Source organism: Hemiscyllium ocellatum (genome assembly GCF_020745735.1).
Source record: "Hemiscyllium ocellatum isolate sHemOce1 chromosome 27 unlocalized genomic scaffold, sHemOce1.pat.X.cur. SUPER_27_unloc_31, whole genome shotgun sequence".
Classification (NCBI taxonomy): domain Eukaryota; kingdom Metazoa; phylum Chordata; class Chondrichthyes; order Orectolobiformes; family Hemiscylliidae; genus Hemiscyllium; species Hemiscyllium ocellatum.
This window is the reverse complement of record NW_026867500.1, coordinates 133188-144454: the sequence shown is the minus strand read 5'-3', so window position 1 is coordinate 144454 and position 11267 is coordinate 133188.

Here is an 11267-nt window from a genome sequence, read left to right as displayed (position 1 = left end):
GTACTCAGTTGCTGTCTCATCAATTAAATATTTCATTGTAACTTCTTCTGCTTCCAGTAAAGGCAAAACATCTTTGAAAGCTGCTCTGAAAGTCCACTCTTCACAACAACACTTCTGCTTTCACGCAAGATGATTGAAGTCATACAGCACAGAAACACAGCCTTCGGTCCAACTCATCCTTGCTGACCAGATATCCTAAACTCATCTAATCCCATTTGCCAGCATTTGGCCTGTATCCCTCTAAATCCTTCTTATTCACATACAACGTTTAAAAGGCATCTGGATGGGTAATTGTAGCAGCCTCCCCACTTCCTCTGGCAGCTCATTCCAAACATGCACTACCCCGTGTGTGAAAAAGTTGACCCTCAGGTCCGTTTTAGATCTTTCCCCTTTCACGTGAAACCTATGCCCTCTAGGTTTGGAGTCGCCTACCATGGGGAAAAGAGTTTGGTTGTCCAACCTATCCATACCCCTTATAAACTTCTTTAAGGCCACCCATCAGCCTCCAATGCTCCAGGGAAATTATCTCTGGCGTATTCAGCATCTTCCTATCGCTCAAACCCTCCAACTCTGCCTACATCTTTGTAAAGCTTTTCTGAATCCTTTTAAGTTTCACAACATTCTTCCAGAGGGCGGCAACTGGAATTGCACACAGTATTCCAAAAGTCGCCTAACATGACCTCCCAACCCCTGTACTCAATGCTCTGACCAATAAAGGAAAGTGTACCAAATGCCGCCTTCATTATCCTGTCTCCCTGCAATTCCACTTTCAAGGAATTATGAACCTCCAAGGACACTTTGTTTAGCAACACTCCCCTTTAACTATGTAGGTCGTGCCCTGATTTGCCTTACAAAATGAAACTCCTCACATTTATCTAAATTAAACTCATTCTGCCACTCCTTGACCCATCAGCCCATCCGATCAATTCTAATTTATATTGAACTTTGTTTCCTCTCTCATCCCCTAAAAGCTGAGAATCTCCATCCCACACACACTTCCTCCATTCTGACTTTGCTGAACCTAATTCCTGCTGTAACTCATCCTGAAGGGTGTGGTTCATCCTGATTAACAGACTCTCACTCGGGGGAGATGGAGATCAAATTGAAACAGACAGAATTCTGACTGGCCTGGACAGAGTTCAGGGGAAGATGTTCCTATTGGTAGGAGAGTCTAGGACCTGAGGGCACCGCATCAGAGTAAAAGGAATATCTTTTAGAACAAAGATAAGGTGAAACATTTTCAGCCGGTGAGTGATGAATATGTGGAATTCATTGCTACAGAAGGCTGTGGAGGCCAGGTCACGGAGTAGATTTCAGATGGAGATAGATGGTTCTTGAGTATCAAGGGGGTCGAGGGTTACAGGGAGAAAGTGGGAGAATGGGATTGAGAAACTGATCAGCCAGAACCTAATAGTGGAGCAGCCCTGGTGGGCTGAGAGGCCTAATTTCTGCTCCTGTGTTTTATGGTCTCTTGCTGTCCTGGACTAGGAGTGTGCAAATTGGGAGCAGGAATAGGCCATTTAGCCTGTCGGGTTTGCACCAGCATTGAACAGATCATAAGTAGATATGATCTAAAGGGTATAAACAAGGACTGCAGATGCTGGAAACCAGAGTCTAGATTAGAGTGGTGCTGGAAAAGCACAGCAGGTCAGGCAGCTCCTCGGATGCTGCCTGACCTGCCATGAATATACCTACATTCAGGTTAATAGGCTGGAATTTTTTCCACTGGAGCAGAGGAGGATTATAAAATCGTGAGGGGTATAGATGAGGTGAATGGCCAAAATCCTTTCTCTAGGCTGGGAGTTCAAGACTACGGAGCAAATTTTGAAAGAAAGAGAGGAGAAAGATTATAAAAGGACATGACGGTCTCCATTTATTCCGCCCCCAAGAGAGTGGTTTGTGTGTGGAATGAATTTCCAGACAAAGGGGTGGATGCAGATACAGTTAGAACATTTAAAAGACATTTGGATTAGTACATGAATGATGAAGTTGATTTTAAATAAATGTGAAGCACTGGATTTTGGAAAAGCAAATCAGAGCAGGACTTATACACTTCATGGTAAGGTCCTGGGGTGTATTGCTGAACAAAGAGACCTTGGAGTGCAGGTTCATAGTTCCTTGAAGGTATGCTTTCCTTTATCGATTACAGTACTGAGTAAAGGAGTTGGGAGGTAGGTGAACCTCTAAGGGGAGCCTTTTCACACAGTAGTGCATATATGAAATGACCAGCCAGAGGAAGTGGTGGAGACTGGTATAATTACAGAATTTAAAAAGGCATTTGGATTGGTCTATAATAGAAGGGATATGGGCCCGGGGCTGGCAAATAGACTACATTAGGATAACTGGTAGGCATGGACAAATTGAACGGAAGGGTCTGTTTCTGTGCTGTACATCTCTATGACTCCAATATAAAAGATTCAGAGGGATATAGGTTTAACACAGGCAGGTGGGTCCAGTTTAGTTTGAGAACATAGTCAGCGTGGATTAGTTGGACTGAAGGGTGTGTTTCTGTAACTGATTTGTACTGGTCTTGCCTCCCCCATAACCATCACTTCTTTGTTGTTCGAAAATCAGATGAACTCAGCCTTGGATATATTCAGTTACTCCCAAACTGCAGGAAGGCGTCCCCACGTCTCAACTCAATTCTTCTTGCTAATATCCCACTTGCCTTGTTCACTACTTGCAGCACTTGTCTGACAACTTGCACTGACTGGATTAGAAGGACGCAGAGACTCCTTTGTACATCCACACATAATTTCTGATGCAAGGCTCGAGCCTGAAATGTCAATTCTCCTGTATTTTCCATTGAAAAAAGACCTGGACTAACTTTCCCAGAGTCTCTCCCCTCCCTGGATTCACTCCGTTTCCCTTCAGTTCCTGAATGGAAAAGGGGTTGAGAAAAGAGCGTGCTGTACTCACAGATGTTGGAGAGAGGAAGGAAGTTGCAGTCTGGGGTGAAGCTCAATCTTCATTCAGAGAGAGGGGAGCAGCAGCAGCAACTTCAGAAGTTCATGGTCCTACTTCCGCATCCAGACAATGGGTTTGCTGTGATTTGCAGGAGGACCAGTCTCCATCCGGTCCTCCAGAGCTTCTCATTGGTCCATCAACACAAGATCACGGAGTGTTTCCGCCTTTTGCGTGAGTATGCGTAATGTTTTGCTGACACCGTGGAACATGCGCACTGGGTTGCTGACACCGAGTAGCATGCGCAGTACGGAGATGTTGGCATTACTGACAGATTTTCAAAGTTAAAATTCACACAATGCCAGGTTTTAGTCCAACAGGTTTATTTGGAATCACTAGTTTTCTAAGCGCTGCTTCTTCATCGGTTCGTTGTGGAGCAGAATCATAACACACAGACTTTATAGCAACAGGATTGCAGTGTCATGAGATGTAATATTAAACAACTTCAGCTGACCTCTACCATCTTTTAGAATGACCATGTTAGTTTTGATTCCTACATCTGTAAATCCCAGAACTTTTCAAAAGTTACGTTCTCAAGATAGCTTTTAACAATAGGTGTCATCTCAATCAGATAATGCATTGAAGGTGTTAAGTTAAAGTCTGTCTGTGTCCCAATGTTAGGTCAGACGGATTCTATTTCTATCGTGGTATTACAGAATCTTACGTTTATGCGTTTTTCTGCAAAATAAAATGCGATTCTGCAAGTACAAATTCAACCCACAAATTTGTGTGTATGTGCGTGCAGGAGAAACCGAGTGATCATGTGTGTGTGAGAGAGTATAATGGGGTATAAGTCTGTGTGAGGGTGTGTGTGAGTGAGTGAGTGAGTGAGTGAGTGAGTGAGTGAGTGAGAGAGAGAGAGAGTGTGTAGTGGTGTCATCTGTAGTGTGACATGAACCCACAGTCCTGGTTGAGGCCACCTCCATGGGTTTTGAACTTGGCTATCAGTCTCTGCTCAGCCACTTTCCTTTTTTGCCTATCCTGAAGTCTACCTTGAAGGATGGTCACCCGAAGGTCCAAGGTTCAACTGGGAGGGAACACTCCTGGCTGGTGATTGTTGTGCAGTGTCCGTTCATTTGTTGCTGTAGCCTCTGCTCGGTCTCACCAATATACCAAGACTCAGGGCATCGTTGCCTGCAACGTATGAGGTAAACAATGCTGGCTGAGTCACATGAGTACCTGCTGCAGTCATGGTGGGTGGTGTCCCCATGTGTAATGGTGGTAAGCGTGTCAACACTCTGATACGTCTTTCATCATCTGCCGTGACAGAGTTGTATCGTGTTGTCCTGAAGGCTAGGTGGTTTTCTGCGAACAATTATCTGTGTAAAGTTTAGTGGTTGTTTGAAGGCGAGAAGTGGAGTCATGGGGAAGGTCTTGACGAGGTGCTCATCCTCATCAATAATGTGTTGCAGGCTGCGAAGAACGTGGCGTAGTGTTTCGGCTCCTGAGAAGTACTGGACAACAAAGGGTACCATTTTGGTTGCAGCTTATGTCCGTCTCCTAAAGGAAGTCATGACAGTTTCTTGCTGTGACACAATGGAACTGGCAGTTGATGAGTTGAGCATTGTACCCCGTTCTAATGAGAGCACGTTTGTGTACTTCAAAGTGTCTGTCATGTACCTCCTCACCTGAACAGATCCTGTTTATGTGAAGGGCTTGTCCAGAGGGAATGGCTGTTTTAATATGTTTCACTAGAGAAGTGTAGCACTGTCAGGTTATCCGTGGGTTTGCGGTGTAGAGAAGTGCTGAGATATCCATCCTTGATAGAGCTGCATGTGTTCAAAAATGAGACAGATACTAAATAGTGTGACGAGTGTGATGGTGGGATGAAACTTGTTAATACCACAGGATCGTTGTTTCAGTGACTCCTCACCTTGGGTCCAGAGGAAGAAATGTCATTCATATATCTAGTGTATAGTGTTGGTTGGAGGTCCTGTGCAGAAAAAAAGCCTTGTTCGAAACTGTGCATGAAGCGTTGGCATACTGGGGTGCAAATTTGGTCCCCATGGCTGTTCCATGTGTCTGGATGAAGAACGGGTTGTTAAAGGTGAAAATGTTGTGGTTGAGAATGAAGCGGATGAGTTGTAGGACAGTGCTCAGAGATTGGCAGTTGTTGGTATTGAGTACTGAGGCTGTTACCGTGATGCCATGATCGTGAGGAATGCTGGTGTAGAATACTGACATGTTCACGGATTCAACTCGTCTGTGGATGCTGAGCTTCTGGAAGGATTGGACCAGAAGTCTTGATGAATGCTGTCAGTTCACGGTTGTGCTCTTTGGTCAGATCTTCTGGTAGTTGCCTGTCGTGTTCCTGTTCAGTTGTTTGTACACTTCCTTGCAGAACTGAAAATGTGTCGCTGGAAAAGCGCAGCAGGTCAGGCAGCATCCAAAGAGCAGGGGAATCGACATTTCTGGCATGAGCCCTTCTTCAGGAATGAGGAAAGTGTGTCCAGCAGGTTAAGATAAAAGGTAGGGAGGAGGGACTTGGGGGAGGGGCATTGGAAATGCGATAGGTGGAAGGAGGTCAAGGTGAGGGTGATAGGCCGGAGAGGGGGTGGGGACGGAGATGTCAGGAAGAAGATTGCAGGTTAGGAAGGCGGTGCCGAGTTTGAGGGATTTGACTGAGACAAGGTGGGGGGAGGGGAAATGAGGAAACTGGAGAAATCTAGGTTCATCCGTTGTGGTTGGAGGGTTCCTAGGCGAAAGATGAGGTGCTCTTCTTCCAGCCATCGTGTTGCTATGGTCTGACGATGGAGCCCCAGGACCTGCATGTCCTTGGTGGAGTGGGAGGAGGAGTGGAAGTGTTGAGCCACGGGTGGTTGGGTTGATTAGTCCGGGTGTAGGTTGGTGGGGTGGTAGGTGAGGACCAGTGGGGTTCTGTCCTGGTGGTGATTGGAGGGGCGGGGCTCAAGGGCGGAGGAGCGGGAAGTGGATGAGATGCGGTGGAGGGCATCATCGATCATGTCTGGGGGGAAATTGCGGTCTTTGAAGAAGGTGGCCATTTGGGTTTTACTGTATTGGAACTGGTCCTCCTGGGAGCAGATGCGGCGGAGACGAAGAAATTAGGAGTATGGGATGGCGTTTTAAAAAGACACGAGGGGCACCTTTTTATTTTAAGACAGAGAATAGTTCTCATGTGGTATCAATGTCCAGAGGAGGTGGTGGATGCAGGTACAGTTACAGTGTTTAAAAGACATTTGGATAAGTACATAGAGTCATAGAGATGTACAGTATGGAAACAGACCCTTCGGTCCAACCCGTGCCTGCTGACCAGATATCCCAACCCAATCTAGTCCCACCTGCCAGCACCCGGCCAATATCCCTCCAAACCCTTCCTATTCATGTACCCATCCAAATGCCTCTTAAATGTTGCAATTGTAATAGGAAAGGTTCAGAGAGTCTGGACCAAACACTGGCAGGTGGGACTAGTTTAGTTTCAGAACACAGTCAGCATGGACTAGTTGGACTTAATGGTCTGTTTCTGTGCTGTATGACTCTGTAACTGTTCTATACTGGTCTTAAAACCAGTTTCTTACCTTCCCCAATACCCATCCACTTCTTTGTTCTTCAAAGTCAAATGAACTCAGCGTTGAATACATTCAATGACTGACCTAACTGCAGGAAGACATCGCCACTTGTGAACCCAACTTCTCTTGCTAATATATCACTGGCCTTGCTGATTGCTTGCTGCTCCTGTCTGACAACAGACAGTGACTGGTGTAGAAGGACGCTGAGGCCCCTCTGTCCATCCACACATCATTCCTGATGAAGGGCTCGTGCCCAAAACATTGACTCTCCTCCTCCTCAGTTGCTGACTGACCTCCTGTGCTTTTCCAGCGCCACACTTTTCAACTCTGATCTCCATCATCTCACTTTCGTCACATCTCAACAAATCACCATTTAAACAATGCGCCTCTTCTCTGCGTTTTTTAATATCAAAAGCTTTAGATTGTGTCAATTCATTTGCCATGTGTTTGCAAATTGAGACACAGACCTGGATCAACTTTTCCAGAGTCTGTCCCCTCCCCCACGCCTCAATTCACTCTTTCCTTTCAGTTGCTGCATGTAAACAATTGAACCCCAGAATGAAACAAAAAATGGAAAAAGTGGTCATAAACAGACTGTTGTACTTACAAAAGTTAGACAGAGGAAGGAAGTTACAGTCTGGGGTAAAGTTCACAGAGGAAGGAGCAGCAGCAGCTTCAGAGCTCACGGTCCAATCTCCACATTTCGACAATGGCCGGCTCTGATTGGCAGGAGGACCAGTCTCTTTCCGGTCCTCCAAGGTTCTTCATTGGTGAATGGAAAGGAGCTGACGCACAGTTTCTGCGGGCACCAAGGAATGTGCGCAGTGTTTTGCTGACACCGGCGGTCATGCGCAGTGCTTGCTGACACCGCGGAGCATGCTCAGTATGCAGGAAGTTGTTACAAATTTTAAAGTTAAAAATCACAAAACACCTGGTTATAGTCCAACAGACTGATTTGGAAGCACTAGCTTTCAGAGCGCTGCTCCTTCACCGGGTGATTGTGGAGTGTAAGATCGTAAGACACAGAATTTATGATCTTATACTCCACCACCGCCTGATGAAGGAGCGGCGCTCCGAAAGCTAGTGCTTCCAAACAAGCCGATTGGACTGTAACCTGCTGTTGTGTGATTTTTAACCTGGTACACCCCAGTCCATCACGGGCACCTCCACATCATGACAAATTTTAAGTGTCCAACTGCGAATACGAGAGAAAAATACCAAAGCAATTTTTTGTCGAAATGTTTTTCCCCTGTGCCTTGACATGTTATTCCTTTTGCATTTTGTCTGGCTGCTCAATGTTTCTGTCCATTCCCCAGGGTAGAGGTATTCCAAAACTACAGGGTATAGGTTTAGGGTGAGGGGAAAAGATTTTAAAAGATTTAAAAGACTAAGAATATAACATACATCCCTTACAGTGCGAAGGTGAGGACTGCAGATGCTGGAGATTAGGGTCGAGACTGTGTGCTGGAAAAGCACAGCAGGTCAGGCAGCATCTGAGGAGCAGGATATTCGATGTTTTGGGCAAAACCCTTCATCAGAAAATAGCCATGGGGAACTGGCTTAATCGAGTGGGTCTGGGTGGGATGCTGTTGGGAAGGTCGATGTGATGGCCTGCAGGGATGATATGCCTTAGCCATGCTTATATTGAAAAAGGATTGCCTTAAATCTGCTATGGGACGAGTGGGTTCCAGTTCGTGGGACACTGACACCAGTCCTGGGAAAGGTGGGATTTGTGCTGTCTCTCGCTTCACATTCTGCCCCTTGTCCATTTTCTCCCCACCCACTCCCCCCTGCCCTTTCTCCCCTTTTCACACTGCACCCCGATTCTCTCCCCAACCCTCTGAACCCCGGTCATTCTCTACTCCCCAACCTCTGCCCCTCTCCATTTCTCTCCCTTCTCCACTACCACCAGTGCCCCCGCCCGTCCTTTCTCGTGCCTCAGCCCTCTTTGATCTAGTGGCCGAGCAGAGGCTGATAGCCAAGTTTAGAACACATGAGGATGGCCTCAGCCGAGACCCTGGGTACATGTCACACTACAGGAGACCCACCTACACAATACACTCTCACACACACAAGCACACTCTCTTACATACTCACACGCTCGTGCAGACCCTCTCTGATAGACCTGCTCTCTCTCAGACACACAGTAATACATCCCCACACTCAAACTCACGCACACACCATCTCACATGCTTATACTCCATCACACACACACATCATATCCAGCATGCACACGCAAACTCACCCACTCTCTCTCATGCATGCACTCACATATAGAAGTCTTTGGGGTGAATCTGCGTTTGCAGGATTATATATTTGGAAATAGAACCAGTCTCACTCAAGATAAGGATGCAGACAGACCCTACCCTCACAGTTTTCATGCATTGTCTGACCTGAGGTGTCACCACCTTTTATTGAACCTTAGGTTACCTGGAGAATGTGACTTTTAAAAAGTTCTGGGGTTTACAGATGAATGAATCGAAATCTACAACCCGTTTTAAAAGATGAAAGACTCAACAGCAATCTAGGTTTCTTCAATATATCATTTATGTTGCATAACACTATAATCTTTTATTCTATATTCTGTGTCTTATGATCCTCCTCCACAGAACCACAGGTCCAAGGAGATCTGTCCCAACTTTCCAATCTACCTTCATTGTTAACACTCCTCAGGCACGGCACCATTCACGTCAATCTGTTCATACCCTGAGACCAACGAGCTACATGCCATGGGCACAGCCAGCTCCAGAAGCAGCTGAGACTTGCTCAGCACGAAATACATTGTACATTGCTCCCAGAATTTCAAGCAGCAACGAGTTTCAAGAACATCTGCTTTTCAATCTGTCTCCCTGTTCCCAGAACACTGCTGTTTGTCCCGTCCCCAGGGACCGGGCTCTCTCCACTAGCGGATAATTGATCCATTTTGTTTCTACTCACAAGCTGTGCTGGTGGAAGGCAGAGCCCATTCGCTCTTCTGCTCCCTCTCACTATCACAGGGGGTAGGAGACGTCATTGACACGAATGCATCAAATGACAACTTTGAACTTGTTCCAAATGTCTGTTATGGGAGAAATGGAAAGGTGATGTGCTATCGGGACAGACAGAAATGGACACCGGAGAGTCTTCCCTCAGGTAAATTGATACGAGTGCCTTCTCGTGCAGCCTGTTTGGTGTTCAGAATTTGCCTTGACACAGCAATCCTGCAGAAAGTATTTTGTTACACGGGCGTCTGTTACTTTACCGTAGGAAATGGACAAAAACAGCAAGTCATGTGTTTCAACTTCACCAGTTCATTACCATCCTGAGAGAAGAGGTTTCACTTGGGGTCAGAACACACCGACAGAAGAGCACGAAACAACTCAGAGCTGCACAAGGGAGCCAGCGCAACAGTGGAAATCTGACCCGAACCACTCTCTGCACGAAAACGTCCTTTATAATGTCATTTAATCTTCCTTTTTCTCGGTCCCACATGACTTGGAAAACTTCGGTTCTCTGAGGAAAGCTGACCCAATTTTGCAAACTACCTTCATTGATGACATTCCTCAAACACCGCACAGCTCACGTCAACCTGTTCAACACTATCTCCAACCATTTCACTTCCGTGTTTTCAGCCTCGTTCGTACTCCAGACAGCCCAACCTCGTTTCATCAAGGTGCTTTTTGAGAGCCCCAAGTGTCCCAGATGAAGAGAATCCGAGTGAAACCTTCACTCACTGAGAGTCATCCCCACGACCCTGAGCTGAGGGCCTGCAGGCAATCCAACACGGAAGGGAAGGTTAAAACTCGTCTCTGACACCCGAGCGGCCAGTGACAAGCATTGCCCTCCTCACCATAGGATACAGAGAACAGGAGAAGACCACGCAGATCTCCACGAGTGTATCAACTCGACTGTGCACATTGGGCCAGTATATCACTGTGAAATATTTATGTCCAAGCTTTTTTCCGGAAGCAGATGAGAAGGCGAGGTGCAGAACAGAGCGCAGTTATAAGGGAAAGCTGCTAAAGACGACATTGAGTGAATAGGAGAGAGTGGGTTATGGTCCCAACACGCACCCGTTGTGCCAGGGGTTACACTTCGGGTCCACTCTTCCTTCACTCGCAACACCCCACACCCACCTCCCATAGTGCCAAGTCGCTTTCGCCTGCAACCGCCGAATGTGTAACACCTGCCCATTTACCTGCTCCCTCCTGAATATCCAAGGGCTCAAACATACCTGCCAGGTGAAGCAGCACTTTTGCCACAACCTATTCCACTGCATTCGCTGCTCACAGTGTCGTTTCCCCAATGTAGCATGAAGCATAAACTGGGTGACTGCTTCGCAGAACATCCCGGTTCTGCCCGCAGGAAAAAGGCCCTGACCTGGCGGTTGTCTGCCACTTTAACACATCACCCTGTTCCCTGACCAACATCTCTATCTCAGGCTTGCAGCAGTGTTCTAGCTCCAGATGAAAGAACAGCACCTCATTTTCCACTTGGAGACCTTACAGCCCTCCCGGTCTTCAATATCGAGTTCCATAACTTTAGGGCCTGAACTCCCCCATGTCCTTGACCCCTATCACACAAACGACTCCTTGTTATCACCTCGTCTGCTATGACACACTACGTATTGTTAGCCACTAACAGTCTCCATGAGCAGCTATTCGCCCTCTCACGCGGATCGTTATTCACTCCTACGTCCTTCCTATTGTTCTCTCTCCCTGAGCTGGCGGCAAACACAGCAATGTACATTGGAGACTCTGAGTCAGCTCAAACTTGCTCAGTGTGAAGTACATTCCA